Here is a 20,548-nt window from a genome sequence, read left to right as displayed (position 1 = left end):
TCGGCCTGCTATGTTAGAGTAGGGTGAGAGTAATACTAGCAGGCAGTGCTATGTTATGCATCTGAGACACATGCCATCTCTCTACTACTGAATAATGCTTTGAATATCTCCTCAGGTGATAGAGCATAAATTTGCGTTAATTAGATAAAAAATATTCTGTTCTGTAGTTGGCATGTAAACAAACGTTATTATGAGGCAATGAGGAAGTCAGTTGTCTCTTTAACCTTTTGTGTGTCAACTTTTCAGCCTGTCAACCTTTGCATTCAGTGATGCTTCTTGTTTTTTCCTTTTCATTTTTTTCATTACCCATGGACAATGAAAATCACCACCACATTTAATTCAAATAATACATTCATTCACTCTGGTTCAAGGTGAAACAGACCATGAAGAAAAAAGAGATAATACAAGTAAAAGATTTATACAAGTGACCTTCCTGTGAAAAGGGTAAGGTCACCTTTCTTCACCTTGTTTCACCAAACACAAGCATACTCAACATACAAAATAGCACAAAAATGCAGGATGTGCCATCAACCTTTTCACATTTGTTGAAGCCGTTTAAGCCAGGTTGTATTTCTTTACTGAGAGACAATTTGATATTTGCTTGAAATTTGAAAATTCTCCATAAATATTCAAAATAAATATGGAAAAAACAACTGCATCATCTAATTGATTTCAGACTGCTTTTTTTTTTTTATTAAATTTTATGTGGCAAAGTAATCCATCTTCTGTAATCCATTTTATATAATATTTTCGAATGCACTATACTGTATATGAAGCATTTCCAAATCTCTACACTGGAAGAAAATCAGTGATGAAAAATCACTGTTCAGTGTTACAAGAGAATCAAACAGGATATGAAACATATGATTAATGATGACAAGGAGAGGAGAATCCACAGCACTGATTGTATTATACAAATAATACCACACAGTTTGAGAGAGAGAGAGAGAGAGAGAGAGAGAGAGAGAGAGAGAGAGAGAGAACCAGTGTAAATGTAACATTTTTGCCAGTTAAAATGACAATTGTCTCTCCTGCTGAAACCATCCATTAAAAGGAGAAGAATGCCATTACATTTTCTCATGGATGGATTAGAAGATGCATTATACATACTTTATTAGATGGGCTCTCAGGTAATATAATTACTTTCATCCTATAATGCAACAAAACACCCCTACACTACACTTCAGTATAATACATTATGTATTTGTAAGCGTATGCATAAATAAAGTCAGCAAATTTGTTTAAATTATTTAGAAATTTGTTTATTATATTATGTGTATGAAAATGCATTTTTAATAGTAGTCTTATTGCCATGAGAAATAGTCAGAGCTTAAATTGGGGTGGGCTGGGGACTCAAGCAAGCTGGGAAGCCCCACCTTTGGTTTATGTAATTGGCAAATGGAGATGAGCTCTGGTACTGTAATTTCAAATTCCCCCACTGGTTTATGGAAATTTTGGAATGCAATGCCTTTACCAGAAATGAATGTCTTTGCCAGAAATTAATGAAGATGACAATGCTGAAATGTTCTGACCAGTTGCATTTAGGTAAATTAAGCCCCGAGGTCAGATGCAGCCAATATATCATCCACATTTGCATGATTTGAGAACTCCACATTATAACACATGAAGCACAGCTGTTCGCACATTGTTGGAAAAAGTAGGGCCCCCTGCCTCCTAAAACCATGTATAGCCTTTGGCAACAGTTGTGAAGGGACACTTCTTGTTTATTCTTTTCTATACAAAATGTTCAGGCAGTTGTAATGGTACACACTTTAAACTTCTCAAAGTGTCCTATCTAGTCTAGAGAAATTTGGTTAATGGACAGCCTGGCAGGTCTTCTTGAACATTCTGATCCTACTTTATTCTGATCCTACTCCATATTATACAGCATCGTGTAAAATCATGACCAGTTGTCAGGACTGCTGTGGATGTAGTGCTATTCTAATTCATGCTAAGCATTAAATCAATAATGCAATTCACTGTCTCTGGTGATCAATTACTACCAAATGTTCTATTAAGCAAATGCATTTATTCTGATAAATGATGGGAAAGAAAAGGCTACATGCAGAGAGTCCTTTGTTGATGGCATCAAGTCTGTATGAGTTCGACAAGCTTAGCTTGGTTTTCTGTGAATGATGGCTGCAGTCTGAGCCAAACATGTCTTAATCTTAATCTGATAAAAATGTCCCCAGCAGCACATTTCTCACCATTGTGATGAAGGATCTGTCACTCAGACATTGTCCTTACTAAACTCTGACTCAACACTCTGCTGCAATAGTCTGTCTGGTAGTTTATGAGTCTGGGTGGGGTAACACAACAGGAAATGATGGCAGTGCATGTGTGAGTAAGAGAGAAAGCATGGAAAACTTACAGATACTCTATTTGAAAATATTCTACTATGCGTTGACTGAATCTGGCTTCCTGCTGGGATCAGGTATGTAACCTTAAGCCTTAATATAAACCTTACATATTCAACAAGATTTGTTGCAATATGACAAGAAACTAACTAAATCTGCTTTATCAGCAATCTATCCCTGAAACTGAGACTTAATGATGCTTGTAGAAACTGGACCTTCACTGCCTGGTAAATCATGAAAATGGGTGGTGCCTTTTAAGGCCATGTGGACATTTGAAGAGACTGTTTCTACTGCAAGCTTTATTCAGGGTGGGAGCCCTGTGCACATGGACTATTTAAATATCCAAAAGATTAACTGCCTAGCAGCAAAACAAATACTCTGTCACTACTCTGAGTATACTACATCAGCCAGCAGATGATTCCAGCCCTCTCAGTATCAGAAAGCAAGCCTTCTCAATAGCAGGCTTTAGCAAGTAATCAATTTTTTTTCCTGCCCAAACATATCTAATTTTGTCTTTGATTGAGCCAGAAAAATGGTTTAAGAACAACACCCTAATCTTTCAGAGGAGCTATAATGCCACAGCACTGACCCAAAAAAGGGCCTGCTATTTTTGAACCAGAACTCCTCTGTGACAACTTTGAGTGCTTGCTGTTATATTGCCAGCTGTGCTCAGCACTATTTCCTCTGCAGGTTCACAAACTCATACACCTACTACTCCCAAGTAATTTAATCCATCCCATCATTAAGAATTTGCCTGTCTTTAATTAAAGGATATGTTCTTTCTAATCATTAACATTGATCATTACCAAGATAATTAACATCAGTTGGTTTCTATATATGTTGCCATTGTACAACAACTTGCCCTTGATCAGGTGAGGCTGATTAACTGAGCACAGCTGAAACCAGGTCATGTCATGGCTCTGCAGACTTATGTTGCAAGTTTATATTTCTGAGAATTCTGTGAGATTATCCATGAACACCATGCACCAAGCTGTTGTTTCGATACCAATAAAATGTTCTCAGGACCTATAAATATAACATAATATAGCATAACCACTATTTACAACCAAGGCAAGCAGGAAAGCATCTCAGAATGCAAAACACGTCAAAAACCTTGATGCAGATAGGATACAAAAGCTCACAGCCACAGCGGGTTCCGTTCATATCAGCTAAAACCAGGAATATGATGGTACACTGGGCACAGGTTGACCTAAACTGCACAATGGAAGAATGTAAAAATGTCACCTGATCTTCTTCCAAACTTCCGAATTTCGGTGAGCCTGTGCCCAGTCTAGCCTCAGATTCACCATACTTGTTTAGAGTGTTTTTCTGAGTTACCGTATTCCCGTCACCTCAAATCAGTCTGGCCATATTCCTCTGATGTCGCTCATCAACAAAGCATTTCCTGCCCAGAGCAGAACCACGGCTCAAAAAACGGATGATTTTTGCACCATTCTGTGTAACTCTAGAAAATCCCAGGAGATCAGCTATTTTCCCCATTCCGATGTTTGATGTGAACATTAACTGAAGCTCTTGACCGGTACCTGCATGATTTTATGCACTGTGCTGCTGGTACATGATCACCTGACTGGGAAATTGCCTGAATGATCAGAGGTACAGGTGATCCTGTTAAAGTGGACTGTGATTGTATATAAAATCCTAATATAAATATAAATTCTAACAGGGCCATCTGATGATCAGGGGCCTTAAGCGACTACTTATACTGCTTGTAGCTACAAATAGCAATGCTGATAGGGTTTAATTCAAACCTGACACATGTACCCATTCCCCAGAGGTGTTTATGTGATGGACGAGACACTGCAGGCACAGTGTTTCCTGTATCACATTGTGTCCAGTGTAAATTTCAAAGCTCATGCAAATCATTTCCCCAGGCAACTATCTTCATTCTGTCCTTCACATAAAAGACCCATGTGGGTTGCTTCATGCAGTTTGCATATGATTTTACTGTCTTTTTAACACACACACACACACACACACACACACACACACACACACACACACACACACACACACACACACACACACACACAGCAATTAGAATAATAAAGCTATAATCATGGTTCCTTTTAATGGCATAGATAGTTAATAAGTAACATTAAGGTTACTGATATTATAATTTAACAAATATTTCAAATTATGTACAACTGTTCATAATTTCAACCATTATTTATACCATCCATGACTAAAAATATGTGTCCAGTGACCAATCTAAGTGTCCTATATCAAGGAGGTAACTCTGGACTTCAGTTCCCATCAGCCACTGCACTGTACTACAACATGTCACGTGACCACCTGCACCTGAATCACGTTTCTGTTAATGAGCACACTTATATATAGCCATTGTTTGCATTGTTTCTCTGTCTTATGTTTGTCTTAGATTATTATGTTCCATGTTTGTTTGTTCATTGAGCTTGTTAGTTTATGTCTAGTTTTTGCTGTTGTGTTGAAAAATCTGCGATTGCTTCCGCATCAACTTTGAGACGTGACAGAATGTAAGACTTTCAACGGAAGCAGCAGATCATGAAGTACCTAGGTGTCACTATGCCACCTATGTTTGTGGAGTACTTTGCTACGCTATGCCAACAGGAGGAGGAGTACCAAGCTACACTATGTAAGCAGCAGGTCACCAGGAATTACCTGGGCTTCAATCTACCACCTATGTTCATGGAGAACTATGCCATGCCAACAGGAGGAGGAGTCCGGGTACAAGTGAGAGTCTGTGGTCAGGGCTAGTACCATCTCCCACCCTCCCTCCCCTATAATGGATCTAGTTCAGCAAACGGAGTCAGTGGAGAATGAAGGTCAGTCTCCATGCTCGTTTAAGGACACTGCTCAGCTTTTGGTGTCAGCTGAGGAAGCTGCTCAGTCACCCGGGTAGGCTGAAGACGTTGCTCAATGTCCTGACATACCCAAGTGCTCCCCTCTGTATGCCAACCTCGTGCACAATGCTGCTGTGCTTGCCGGTTCAGCGGAGGATGTTGCTCCGCCCTCCTGCTTGGCGGAGGACGTTGCTCCGCCCTCCTGCTTGGCGGAGGATGTCGTTCCGCCCTCCTGCTTGGCGGAGGACGTCGCTCCGCCTTCCTGCTTGGCAGAGGTGGTCGCTCCTTTTCTTTGCTGTGTGCCGTATCCCCCCCCCCCCCCCCCCCCTTTCCTGCTCTATGGAGGACATAGTTCCCCCCTCATGCTTCTCGGTGAGCATCATTCCTCTCCCTGGCCTCGTGGAGAACCTTGTTCCTCTCCCTGGCCTCGCAGAGAACCTTGCTCCCCTCTATGGCTTCGCGGAGTATATCGCTCCTGTCAGGTGGAAGTTGTCCTGCTGTCCTGCCACGCAGATGTCACTCTGAGCTCCAGCTCTGTTGAAGTCGCTCTGCTTTCCTGCCCTGCTGAGGACGTCGTTCTGCTTTTCAGTTCTACTGTGGGTATTTTGCTCATGGTACCAGGACCCCCAGATTGAGGGAGTGCATTTTTGGGTGCTCCAAGAGAAGTGCCCTTGGGTGGGGGGGGGGGGGTTCTGTCATGTCTAGGAGGTAACTCTGGACTTCAGTTCCCATCAGCCACTGCACTGTACTACATGTCGCATGATCACCTGCACCTGAATCATGTTTCTGTTAATGAGCACACTTGTATATAGCCATTGTTTGCACTGCTTCTGTCTTATGTTTGTCTTAGACCACCGTGTTCCATGTTACCATGTTCATTGATCTTGTTAGTTTGTCTAGTTTTTGCCACAGTATTATGCCAAGTTGTCTTAGTGTCTTTGTTTTGTTTGTTTAATAAACTGTTTGAAAATCTGCGATTGCTTCAGCATCAACTTTGAGATGTGACGGAGTGAACATGTTTGCCAGGGTAAGTAGTAAAACTCATTCAATTAATACTGAATTTCACATTTTTACCCAGAGACATGAGTTAATTGCCAGCATTTTGTAAGCAGCTGTAATTAATATAGGCTTATTTTTAGTCATGGAATAATGTAAGGAATAAAACAACAGATCATGAGTTCTCTCATAACTACATGCCTAATAATGATTTATTCTGCAGATACAACTGCAACTAGCAGTTACATATTTTTCTTTATTAAAGAACAACTTGTACTTTTTAATCTATATATAAATACAGTTAGTGTTGTGGAACATCTGCAAAACACATTAGCTCCTGCTAAGACTTACATTATATCAGCTACAGTCTAAACACTAGGATTCTTGCTTTCTCGCTTTCTCTCTTTTTAGTCTCATTTAGACTCAAATCCATGGCCTTCAGTGATTTATACATGTTTTAGGCTCTGCATCATCTGCATAACATGAAGCCTTTAAACTGTATTTTGCCTGGATGCACACATTCATATTTGACATGAAATACATCTTGATATACAGGATGAGATTTAACAAATAAAATGTTTTAAACCTTTCAGTTCGTTTAACACCAGTGTTTTCTCCTTATGTAAGGTGCAGTTTCAAAGAATGCCAAATTTATGACCTATCGCATCCAGTAATCCCAGACTTTTCCATTCATCTAATGAATGAGCTCATCCTCATCACTATTTCTGATTACAGGATCACATCTGCTCTAGTTCTTTTACATTGACATTAGTATTTCCTATGTCATTTAACTGGCTTTATCACTTGGTTAACATTATTTATGATGGATTACTGCTGAAGCTGATGCTGGGTTAAAGTTAATTAATGCAGAAAATAATGTTGGAGAAGGTAAAAATGTAAATCAGCAGTTATATTCTGCAAAGGATTATAGTGTCAGTGTGACATTCACTCCACTGTAACTGATGCATACCATTTCCAGAAGCAATTTTCACAATTACACCTGGTGAGCTGAGGTGTGACTCTGGATGCATATGCTCATGAATGAATAAGGTTTCATCATTATTCTCAACATATTCAAGCACACTAAGTCATGCTAGCAGCAGGGGACAAAAACACTGTTTTTATATCTGAACAGAATGCACAGCAAAGGTCAATAAAGAATGTGCTTTTATTTGGGAGGCTTTCATTATGGCTGGCCCCATGTCTTCATTCTCTAGCATGTATTTCATAGTTTTAGCCTGACTGCAAAGTATAAGTGCTAAGTATTTGTTTTAGGCAGGTATTCAGTTATCCACAGATCAATTCAATAAATTCAATTCCTCTCTGCCTTAGAAGAAAATAGTCCTTAATTATGTCAGAAATTGGTTCCACTGAGATGGTTTCATTTGGGAAATTGGGTTTTGATCTCTGCATCACATAAAGGACTCTATCCGCTCACCCATCCCTCAGGCTATATTCATTTCCCAAATCATTTTTCTGCATAATCTTAATATTTCCAGGCACTGCATGTCAAGGTTCAGATGAAGGTTAAACACACTTATATCCACACAATGTTCCCTTAGTTGTTTACTTGCTTGGGTGAAAAAAGCAAGTAGGGTTATGTTCATGCCACTAAGATTAATGTGAAGCACAATTCTTATTCATTTTCTTATTTTCCAGCTATATAATTCTGTTTAGCGAAGAACCATCAAAGCAGACTTCAAAGAGCCTTATCTCCCATGTTTCTCTCAGGAAAGTGTATTATTCCTCGTGCTGTTCTGTGGTAACACAACTAACCTATTTTTTGAAGAAAAAAAAATTCTTCCATTAAAACAGGACAAAGTGTTTGAGTTCTGTGTATGAGCCTAAATCCACATGCATTAGGATTGTTATGAGAAACTTAATTATCGTTTTGTTTCTTTGTCTTACTCAAACATACACATGCACACACTGTTCGAAAATCTTTTCCAGATTTATCCCCATTTTTCAAAAGTCTTATTATAGCATACATCCTATGCTGCTGCTTACAAATCCCACCCTGTCATATTCCTCTGTGGCTGATGTCTTTCTCTCATCCTCATAATATCTCTCCACTCTCCAAGCCTTTTCAGCTCTTCTATTTCTTCATTATTTTTTCTCACAAACTCTGTATTATAATAATGTACTTCCTGTACGCACTGCAGTTTCACTACTCAACCTAGACCTTTCTGAGATCTTGCATTGATAGCAGTGCTATAAATGTACAACATGACTCCTGAAGTGGAGATTTAATCAATATTACTTATCTGTTCTATAATGTCAAGCATTGTTGTGACAGCCCTAGTGATTTAAGTTTTATAAGCACACTATCTATGGAGGATTACAAATAAAAGTGGTTGGTAGCTTGGTTGGCATGGGGTGGTTTTTTTTTTTTTTTTTTTTTTTTTTTTTTTTTTTTGGGTATGCGGATTCAGACTAAGGCGGAAAAAAATGAAATACTATTACAGAATATCTCTGGCTGCGGTAGAGTGTGGTGAATGTCTCATACCAGCTCTTAAGCATGCTTTTCTAGCAATAGATCATTACACTGTGTAATGTATATCTGTGTGACTGTTGGGGGTGTTGGGAAAATGACTCTCACCCTCTGAGCATATGAAACTTTGTGTATAGACAAAAAGCACAATTTCCATCAGATTGTTTCAGAAGCCTGATTCAGTGTCTATCTATAGGAGTAGCACAGAGTGTCTGTCTAAGTAGGTTCCTGAGAAGGAATAATTTTTCTATGCTCTCAAAATTATTTTTTTTACTCTTAATTTAATTGAATGTTTTTACACACAGTTTAATTTAGTTCATTCAAAATAAATCAGTTTTGTTGGGTCAACACAATTTAGTTGGTTTAGGTCAAATTAATTAGTGGTGTCAGTACTGACAATAGTATACTGTGCATTCCACTAATACTGGCACCCTTGGTAAATATGAGCAAAGAAGGCTGTGAAAAAATGCCTTTATTGTTTAACCTTTTGATCTTTTCTTTCTTTCTTTTTTTTTTAAATACTCTGCTCTCATGGATATCAAACAATTGCAAACAAAACAGGTTTGTAAAAAAAAAAAAAAACTTTGTTAAATAATTGTGTCCCACAATTATTGGCACCCTTTTAGTCAATACTTTGTGCTACCTCCCTTTGCCAAGATAACAGGTCTGAGTCTTCTCCTATAATACCTGATGAGGTTGGAGAATTCATAGCAAGGGATCTGAGACCATTCCTGTATACAGAATCTCTGCAGATCCTTCAAATTTCAAGGTCCATGCTGGTGGACTCTCCTCTTCAGTTCACCCCACAGGTTTTCTATGGATTTCAAGTCAGGGGACTGGGATGGCCTTGGCAGGACCTTGATTTTGTGGTCAGTAAACCATTTTTGTGTTGATTTTGATGCATGTTTTGGATCACTGCCCTGCTGGAAGATCTAACCACAGTCCATTTTAAGCTTTCTGGCAAAGGAAGTCAGATTTCCATTTAATATCTGTTGATATTTGATAGAGTGCATGATGCCATGTATCCTAACAAAATGTCCAGGTCCTCTGGCAGAAAAACAGCCTGAAAACACGTAAAGAGCCACTACCATATTTAACCATGGACATGAAGTACTTTTCCATATGGCTACCTCTCTGCGCGCAACAAAACCACCTCTGGTGTTTATTGCCAAAGAGCTCTATTTTGGTTTCATCTGACCATAGAACCCGATTCCATTTGAAGTTCCAGTAGTGTCTGACAAACTGAAGAAACTTGAGTTTGTTTTTTGGGTGAGTAGAGGCTTTTTTTCTTGAAACCTATCCAAACAACTTGTGGTGATGTCGGTGAGTTCAGATTGTAGTTTTGGAGACTTTCTGACCCCAAGACGCAACTAACTTATGCAATTCTTTAGCTGTGATCCTTGGAGATTTTTTGGCCACTTGATCCATCCTCTTCACAGTGCATTGAGACAATATACATGTTCAATTCCAGCTTGATTCATAACATTTCCAGTTGACTGGAACCTCTTAATTATTGCCCTGATGGTGGAAATGGGCATTTTCAATGTTTATGCTATTTTCTTATAGCTTCTTCCCATTTTGTGAAGCTCAACAACCTTTGGTCGCACATCACAGCTATATTCCTTGGTCTTACCCATTGTTATGAATGACTAAGGGAATCTGGCCTATATGTTACATTATATTTATACCCCTGTGAAACAGGAAGTCATGGTTGAACAATTTCCTGTTCCTAGTAACCCAGGTGTATGAAAATTTTTAAAATATCAATGGGAATATACTTCAAATATATTTTTCTCATATGAAATCATAGGGGTCCCAATAATTGTTGCACACCTATATTTAACAAAGATTTTTTGTTGTTAAATCTGTTATGTTTGCAATGGTTTGATATCCATGAGAGCAGTGTTTTTGTGATTATTATTATTATTTTTTATTTATTTTTTTTTAAACAAAAGATCAAATGGTTAAACAATAAAGACAGTTTGTCACAGCCCTCTTTGCTCATATTTACCAAGGATGACAGTTTTAGTGCAAGGCACTGTAGATCACTGAGTGCCCACAGCCTAAGCACAAGCATCACTCTTCAGCACAATGGTAACCACAAAATTCAAAATCCTTATAGAAACTCCTTCAAATGTCTGTCATAACTGAACATTAAACCCTATCATAAACTGAAAAAAAAACAAAAAACACATAAAATAACACTTAATCCCTAAATTTACTCTCCTAATGCAGTCCCTTGCAAAGCATGCTGGGAACTACAGATCCACTGCCCAGTTAGTTGTCAATGAAATGATTCATGTAGTTTTAACACAAATGAATTAAGTAAACTTAAATTTTAAATATATTAGGTGGATTGAACACAATGACATTAAGTTGTGACAAAATGTTCAAAAATCTTTTAACTCGCGTTCAAAAATCTTTAGCTAATTCTAATTAATTAAACTGAAGAATAGGCAAAACAGTATTTTTTGAGTGTAGGCACACTAATATCTGGTCAGGTTTTTGTAGTGAAAAATGCTTTATTTTGCTGTGGCTTTTTTCAAAATTTGTGATGCAATTAGTGGAGCTTTTTTTTTTTTTTTTTTTTTTGCCTTTTTTTATGGAAAACTAATTGAATTGGCAAAAAAAAAAAAAAAAAAATCATTCCATGAATTACAGAATTTGTTTCCTTGTTTTCAAGAGCTTTCAAGAGGTTGATAGGCCTCTTATTGTAGAGGGAATGAAGTGGAAAATTGGCCATTTAGGGAAGAATGCTGTGGAAAATGTAGTCATCAATGAAAGTAATTCTATAAAATCCTGCCTGAGAAAGGACACCAAGTCTCCCACTGACAACCCTGATTACGTAAAATTGTCTTTGAGAAATCCTGAGATATTTGAGTGCTTACAGTGTACTAAATGAAATATGGCGAGCAACACCATGCAGAGCACAAACATTTATGTGCTAAATTAAAATATTTCCACAGAAAGTACTCTTAAATAAATGTGTAATTAGTTCATTGTGTTTCAAAATGACTTGCATAATTAGAATTAAATGTGCTCTGATTTAGTAACTATTTTCCTCCAGCGTATATGCTATTAAAGATTAACTAAGTCTTTTTCGATGCCAGAAGACTTGCTGAGCGACCATCTGCTAGCGTTTCTGGTTTTAAGAATCACTGAGCACGGTGACAGACCGAGCGCACTCCAGATATAGCATGTTGGCAGGTTCTTTATGCAGCAGAGAACTGGCAGTCATTCAGAAGGCTTCACTCAGCAATGGGCCTTCCATTATTCTGTCAAGTTTTAAGAGCAGACTAATAGCAGGGTAAATAAAACAATCATTTAAACGGCCTGTGTTGGGTAAATCTATCATTCAAATGAAATGTGACTTGTCAGTGCATAACAGCCACACTTGGTACCAATGAAAGGCTCGGTCAGCCCATGCTAAGGGGCAAATCTTTTAGTGCTCCATCAAATGGACTCTTTGCATTCAGTCTTATAACGCATTCCTGTTTTGAAATAGTGCGGCTGTTGCGTTTCCGGTACTGTTGTTTATATTTGTCAGTACAGTGAGACAGCAACTTGTCCATATCACAAGAGTTTTAGCTTTAAGGTATTTAACACAGTATATTTTCAGAAATGAATGAAGAAACATTGTGAAATACTTCACTTCCATAGCTTTCCAGTCCAGAGTGGTCTCAGTAGACTATGGTTAGTAAATGTATGTCATGACCATTTCACCACTTAAGAAGGTATGTAACAGACGTTTCACTCCAGATCAGCTAGTTGAATCAGAGTACTGTCTGGGCTAACATTAGTATTTGTTTTCGTTAATACGTGTTTTCTTACCTTCATAGTTGTAGCCTTTGGCCATACTGCCATTGCAAATATAGTAAAAGAACAGGATATACAGGAGTAGTGCTATGAAGAACACAGAAGTGTTTGTGTAAGGAGCCCATTGGAGGTAAGTCTGTTCAAATTTGATTACTTGTTACCCTTAGATTTATGTTAAAATTAATCTATGATGAATTCATGCTACTTTTTTTTTTACTTAACAAATCATCAATCTAACTAAATACCAAAATTTGCATATCTTGTCTAAAATGATCAAAATTAAATTGACAAATTAAAGTGTTCATTCAATTTAATGTAATGAGTTCCGTTAGTTGCCAATACTATATCTTAGTTACACATTTATTATTATTATTATTATTATTATTATTATTATTATAAACTTTATTTTATATAGCACCTTTAAAAAGGCCTGTCAAGGTGCTTTACATAAGATTATATGGGTATGTATCAAAAATGAGTTAGTAATAAAATACAATTCAATTATTAATAACAATAATAGTAATAATAATTAAATAACAAAAAGCATAGTCAAAAGAAGATTTAAATATACTAAAAGGCTGGGCTTCTCTAAGATCAGATGGTAGTGAGTTCATTAAAGTTTATCTGCAAATCACAAAACAGACAAGGTTTGTCCTTTATATTGAATATGTAAGTGTAATCGTGTCATTGAGTTCATACAGTATCAGTATTGAGTTTAAAGCAGCTCTGAGTAATCCTGCCTTTAATGGCATGGATGAAATTTTGCTTTGTTTAAAGGAGAAATTAAAGGCATTTATTTGGATCAAATTTTCACTGTATAATGAATACTTTTTATGTGGACCTAAAATATATTGTAACTGTGTGTGTGTGTGTGTGTGTGTGTGTGTGTGTGTTACATAGTAGGTGCCTGTAGAGCAACATGGTCTGAAAACATCAACACTGGCCTCTTAGCAAAGGACTTTCTCTCATCAACAATGGAGAGGCAGGCAGATCTAACATTTTTGGCACAGCAGGCAGCACTGCAGGCTCACAGCTCCTCTGGTTTGATCCTGAACTCAGATTACTGCCTGTGTGGAGATGTGTATGTTCTCTCCAAGTGCACATAGGTTTCCTTCAGGTTCTCTGGTATCCTCCAGCATTTCACCCACTGTTCCTGAGATGCTTTGGATCCACCACAACCCTGACAACCCTGTATTGAAAATGAATGAATGAATGAAAAATACCCTCAGATTTGCTCATGGTACCATTTGTAATACATGTTTATCTTCAATGATAGCATTAACCTACTACCTACATGAGATTAGCTATGAATTTCTTAAAGGGTCATATTTCAAAAACTGTTCATAAGTTTCCTGCTAATGCTAGCTAGATGGCTAACATAACCTAGCTTGACATGTTATTTCTAAAAAAAAAATAATAATAATAAAAAAAAGATTTAAAAATGGAATCACAAAACAGATTTCCTATTCAGAAATGTTTGAAGAGCATATATGGTATAACTCAGACATGACGTGCAGGTCTACAAATAGCCAATTCCCAGAGGGTCTGCATAAAATAAACATTATTTTCTTACTTTAGAACTCTGACAGGCTTTTTAGGCTGAGACATGTAATATGATGTCTGAATATGGTTCATTAGAAAGATCAGTTATTCATTAAATGGGAAACAACAAGAAATAAATTGTGCCTGTATAATTATGGAAAAACATGGGACTCTTTAAACGCTTTATTAGTTTTTATTACATTCAAAATGTTTATTTGCTTTCATTTAGGCTATTTTCATGGGTCGGTCTAACTGCCTAATTTTGGTCACATAGTACAACAAATTCTTCACAGTGTGAATTCCTCTCACAGATTAACAGCCTACTGAGACCTGAAATGGCCTTACAGTCTGTCTTGAATGGCCTGTGAAATGATATTGGGGTTCAGTGTGTCAGCTTTAACTTATAAATCAGCTAAATAGCTTATTAATGAATCAGGGCACAGGCTTCTAAATGAGAGCTATTAGAATAAATGAGCAAACAGCACTGTCAGCAAACTGCTGCTCCTAGAGTGTGGACACAACTCACATTCTTCAGGAACAGCACAGCAGCTTTAACTAAGATTCCAATCGGGGTGATCAGCTGAGTCTACCCTTTGCGAATAAAGCTTGTGTGGTATACTCACCCAAGAGAAAAATATGAATTTTTAAAACACACAAGCCTTGAGGGACATTTAAATCATATACTGTACCTTTAGATGAAGATTTGGATTAAAAGCTCTAATGTTTAATGAGTATGCACTCACTTTAACTAGCTATTCATTTTGTAAATGCTAATTAAAGGCTCATCCGGAAGTCATGCATTATTACTAACATTAGGCCAGACTATTGATTTGAGCTTGCATAAACAGGACAGCACTGTAAAATATAGCCTGGATGGATTCAGAGGGGCCATTTTTCTCCAACCTTTGTTGCTTTATTTTCTTCTGCACTCTATCTGCTGTTGTCAGGTCAGTGAAGCTTTTTGTTGGTTTTGCAACCAAGGACCTGAATGACACGCTGAACTCTAAAACATCAGTGAAGTGAGTAATCGCATTTATAACACCACAGTGCTATTTTGTTTTCAGACTCTGTATTCAGTAATGTTTGCATTCCCCCATTAGTTCTCACACTTCACACGCCATCATGCATTAGCAGAGCATGCAAAAAGTACTGACAAATCAACCAGTAATGATAATGTTATCTTTGAAATTCACCAACTAACATCAGCAGCCAAGTTCCAAAGAAATCACAAATTACGTGAGTAATTTATAAAGAAAAAAGAAAAAAGTCTGTGATAATGGGTTGGTTTTTGGGGGAATATTTTTGTTATCGTGATTTCTGTGTACTGCTGGTTAATATTTCACTTTCTGCCAACAGATTTAAATTTTTCTGTTTAAATATACCACACACTGTAGTAAATTAGATCCTGCTTCTCCTAACTCTTATACTATGTAAATCCCTATCTCCCTCTAATTGCACTGTTTGGCAATCATGTAACTTACTCAAACTTCTAAATAAACTGTTTCTGTTAAGCATTTTGATTTTAGGACCATTTGGTATAGTGTAATAAATGCCACTATCTGTATCGGTGTATACTTATACATGGCATAAAACAGTTGGTGTTTTGTTGCTGTTGTTGTTGGTGGTGGTGTTATTTTAATTAAAAGTGAACCCTAACCCTATGCCACTTGAAACACAGGGAAAAATCCAAGAGGTAGAAATTTAGAAACCAAATTTAGTTGGTTAATTTTCCCAAAATATAAACACATTTTTTTATTTGTGTCATGGTGGCACGTGTGTATGCAGCAGTTTTTTGCTCTCCAGTTCGGTGTTTTGTTTGGGTGGTTTTGTATTTGTTTTTGTGTCTGTTTTTGTGTCAGGACTTGTATTGCAAACTATGTTATAGTTGTCAGGACTTCACTGGTTATGGTTTTCAGTGTAAGCTATCCATAACAAGTGATTTTCAGTGGACTGACAACATAGCGGAGGACATAGCAAGAACACCCAGGTCTCCGTGGATTGTTGTCAGACCTAGAAAATGACGATGCAGGAGGACAGAGAGGAAAAAAAAGCGAGGATGCCGGGTAGGCCTGCTCACTACGCTACGGAAGCAACCACATAAACCACTGCTTCCGAGTATCTTTCTCACCAATGCCAGACCAGTAACCCATAAAATGGATGAATTGGAGCTACAGATTGCAGCGACTCGTTGTATTCGGGCTTCTCGTGTGATGATAATAATCGAAGCTTGGTTTTACATGCAAATTCCCAATGCTGCATTTCAGCTAGAGGGCCGCACAATACATCGGCAGGACAGGAATAGAGATTCGGGTAAGAGAAGAGGAGTTGGACTTAGCATTTATGTGCACAATGAATGGTGCAATAACAGTAAAATCATAGACAGGTATTGTTCTCCTGACTTGGAAGTGATGTCATTTATATGTAGGCCTTTTTGTTTTCATGGGAGCTAAAAATAGTGATAGTAATCACTGTTTACATTCCACCAGATGAAAATGTTAGTGTAGCTCTCACTCAATTACTCACCATTGTAAACAAGTACCACTGGACAAAGCTGCAAACAAAGATAATAAAAACCTGGCCTGACGGAACTCTCTCTCAACTGCAGGACTGCTTTGAATGTACAGAATGGGAGGTATTTGTATAGCAGGACTTGTAGGAATACACAGAAACTGTTTTGTTCTACATTTAAAAACTGTACAGACAGTGTCACTGTCAACAAAAAGATTCCTGTATTTCCTAACCAGAAACCCTGGATGACAAGTGAGATACATTCTTTACTCAAAGAGCGCAACTCTGCCTTCAGGTGTGGTGATAAGGCCCTGTTCAACACTGCTAGAACTAACCTGAGGAGAGGCATGAAACACACCAAGGAGGCCTACAAGAGGAAAATTGAGGTTCATCTCACAGACAATAACCCCAGGAGGGTGTGGGGCTTCGGAGCTTCATTGTCTATGCTGATGCCTCATTGGCAGAAGAGTTGAATCATTTCTTTGCCCGTTTTGAGGTCAGTAAGCCCATCACAACCCCCTGTCTCCATCAAACCCCAGCACCTGCCATCTCACCCTACAAGAACATGAGGTGAGATGGGTGCTTAAATCTGTAAATATAAGTAAGGGCTCTGGCCTTGACAGAGTATCTGATAAGGTACTCAAAGCCTGTTCCGACCAGCTTGCCGGGGTCTTCACGAATATTTTCAACCTCTCTCTGACATTAACCGCAAATGGACAAGAGCTGAAATTTTATGTTTAATTTCAGTTTGGGGAGAACAACGTTATCAAACACTGTTTAAACAAATGGTACATAATCATTCAAGTTAGGGAGGTGATTTTTCAGGATGTTTGTGATAAATGACCTTCTGTCAAAGAGGCGTTTGGCGACTGGACTAAATGTCGAGAATGAATTGACTACATATAAAGAAAATACAGAGAGTCCATTTGCAAGGGATTAGTTTAACCTGGGGTTATTGTTACACGCCGTTTTTAGAACATAAGACACTTTAATCTTCATCGGCACAGGAACGGGCAGTCCAGAAAAAGTTCAGAAAAATAACTGACATGACCAGTTCGCACTGGATTAAAATCACAGAGAAGCTCTGGTAATTATTACATTACCCCACCTCCCCATATAAAACTAGAACACTGATGGCTCTTCCATAGGAGCAGAGCACAACCATTTATATCAACAGATAAAAACTGGTCCTCAATTACAATAACATACATTTTCAATTTTGTTGAAACACAAAATTAATTATTTCTTTTGAGGGGCCAATGATTTTTTAAAAAAATGTTGCTGTTTGACAGATATAAACCTATGTTCCACTGACTTGTTTTTCTTTCTAGATATTGAGCAGTCAGGGGTAGCATGCTCACTGCTTTTATCTCCATAGAGTAATTTATGCACCAAATGGTCAAAAATGGGAATTGCACAAAGCACTGATAGAGACCCATTGGCATAGGAATCACGATGCCCAGTGGTCAAAGGAGAAGCAGAGGGTAGGACAATTAATGACAGAGCTGCCAGATTGGGCTAGTTTAAAAAAACAGCAACAAACCTTTCACAATGGCCAATATGTTCTTTTACAGCAATAATTACAATTACATCTGATAAATTTCCACACACAAAGGCACCGTGTTAATGCAGACAACATAATATTTACTAGATTATAATAGTATAATTCACAAAATACAGTAATATAAGTGTGATAGCCTCACAACTTAATTTTGTTTGAGGCTATGTTGTTATTAACGTCATCCTCGCCCACCAAAATCTATGATCATGAGCCACTGCTAAATGTCTTTGTATTTGGTTACATCCCTATTAGATGGACACAATTTGCAAAAGTATCATCTCATATTTTCCACACACCTCCTTCTGTGGCAATACATCTTCATTGAGCTGTGTCTTGGTACGGATGGTGTTACATAAACAAACATGAGAAAGGAGGGATCCATTTGGGCTTCTCCCAAAGCCCTCATATAGCAATAACAGGACTGAAGCCAATTCTTCAGAGGCATATTCTGGAAATTATTCTGACAGAGAATTCTAATACACAAACAGACCAGATCCTAGATCCTTCAAACCTCCTGCATGGAAACAAATGTATTCTTAGTTTTAAATGGTTTCCTGGTTTATAAAAAAAAGTTGCTATTCCATATTATTATAGGTTATTCTATATTGGGAGCTATTTTTTAAAGTCCCCATGAAATCAAATTGAAGTTTTGTGGCTTTTAGTATGAATAGGTTAGCCTTAAGGTTATCTATAAGCAAGAGTGCTCCAAAACAATGATATAATTTGCATTTAGAAGATATACACATTCAAAATTTACAGTCTCTCTCTACCACCAATACGGATCAACAATTTTGATGACATCAGTCTGCACTTCAGCTTCTCTGTCCAATCAAATGCTCTCTAGAATCTGAAGTGTCCTGCCCGCAACATTATAAAAATTGCTGGTACTGTCAGGTATGGCTTAGCCCAGGCTGTGACGTAAGCTAAGCGCTATTGAGTATTTAAAAAGGGAGAGTAGCCACTCGATATGTCCCGTACTGACTTCCTGTTTCAGTGGAAATTATGTCAACACATCAATATAAGGTAGGATGACAAAGTTGGGTAGCAGTCTAATCTTTCCTGTAGTTCCCTGCTGCCTACTAATTGCATTATATAGAATATTAGAATATGCTTTCATACCATATGTAGTGCACTGTATGTCCAACAACTAGCCCTCTCGCTAAATTAATCACTAAAAAAACAAACATGCAAGAACATTTAAAAGCACATGGTAAGAGCTTGGAAGCTGAAAAATGTATTTAAATATGAATTTTTCAATATTTTAGTGCACATGACATGAAATACTCCCCCCCCCCCCCCCCCCTGTGGTGTATTTAATAAATATACATGTAAAAAATGTTTTTCTTTGCTTTGCTAGAGGTAAAAATGTTATAATTAATAAAAATAAGTCTTTAGCAGTCTTCTTAAATTATTTACTACAGTTACCTGATCTATTTTTAAAATGATGTAGTTCTGATTCCATTGCATTTTCAGGTTTATAAATACAGAAGCCTGCTTCATCACATCTTTTCTTCTTGACTTTGGTTACACTGAGCAAGCATGCAGTACTAGAGCTCAGCGAATGATTTGGAACACATGGAGACAGATTATGTATTACAACCCCAATTCCAAAAAGTTGGGACGCTGTGTAAAATGTAAATAAAAACAGAATGCAATGATTTGCAAATCTCATAAACCCATATGTTATTCACACTAGAACACAGAAAGCATATCAAATGTTTAAACTGAGGAAATGTACCATTTTAAGGGAAAATGAGGTAGTTATTAATTTGATGGCTGCAACAAGTCTGAAAAAATTTGGGACAGGGGCAACAAAAGTCTGGAAAAGTAATGTTACTAAAAAGAAACATTTTGCAACTAATTAGGTTAATTGGCAATGGGTCAGTAACATGATTGGGTATAAAAGGAATATCTCACAGAGGCAGAGTCTCTCAGAAGTAAAGATGGGATGGAATCTGGATGGATGCTCTAAAACCTGTATATACCTTTCAGCATTGATGGGGCCTTTCGTGTGCAAGCTGCCCATTCCAACGGCACTAATACACCCCATACCATCAGAGATTCAGGCTTTTGAGCTGAGGGCTGATAAAAAGCCAGATGGTCCCTCTCCTCATTAGTCCTCTTTAGTTTAGAGGACATGATGTCCATGGTTTCCAAAAAGAATATCAAATTTCGATTTGTCTGACTACAGAACAGTTTTCCACTTTGCCTCAGTCCATTTTAAATGAGCTTTGGCTTAGAGAAGACAGTGGCATTTCTGGACCATGTTCATATATGGCTTCTTCTTTGAATGATAGAACTTTAACCAGCATTTGTTCGTGTTTTGGATGGTTTCTCCCTTCGGTCTCCTTTTCAGCAGGTGAAATGCATCCTCAATTGCCTTATGATATGGTGATTGACTTGGTCAGTCTAAGACCTTTCCACCCCCCCCCCCCCT

General features: G+C 37.7%; 1 long non-coding RNA gene across 1 annotated transcript; it reads left to right on the top strand.

Moving 5' to 3' along the window:
- The first annotated feature begins 5,533 nt into the window (after positions 1–5,533).
- Positions 5,534–13,884, top strand: LOC108265084 (uncharacterized). The gene is made up of 3 exons (XR_001812608.3): positions 5,534–6,224; positions 12,524–12,630; positions 13,401–13,884. It is a non-coding gene; the product is annotated as an uncharacterized LOC108265084 (long non-coding RNA).
- Positions 13,885–20,548: the final 6,664 nt, after the last annotated feature.

This window comes from Ictalurus punctatus, chromosome 5 (genome assembly GCF_001660625.3).
Source record: "Ictalurus punctatus breed USDA103 chromosome 5, Coco_2.0, whole genome shotgun sequence".
Lineage (NCBI taxonomy): Eukaryota > Metazoa > Chordata > Actinopteri > Siluriformes > Ictaluridae > Ictalurus > Ictalurus punctatus.
This window is presented reverse-complemented; position numbering and strand designations above follow the sequence as displayed.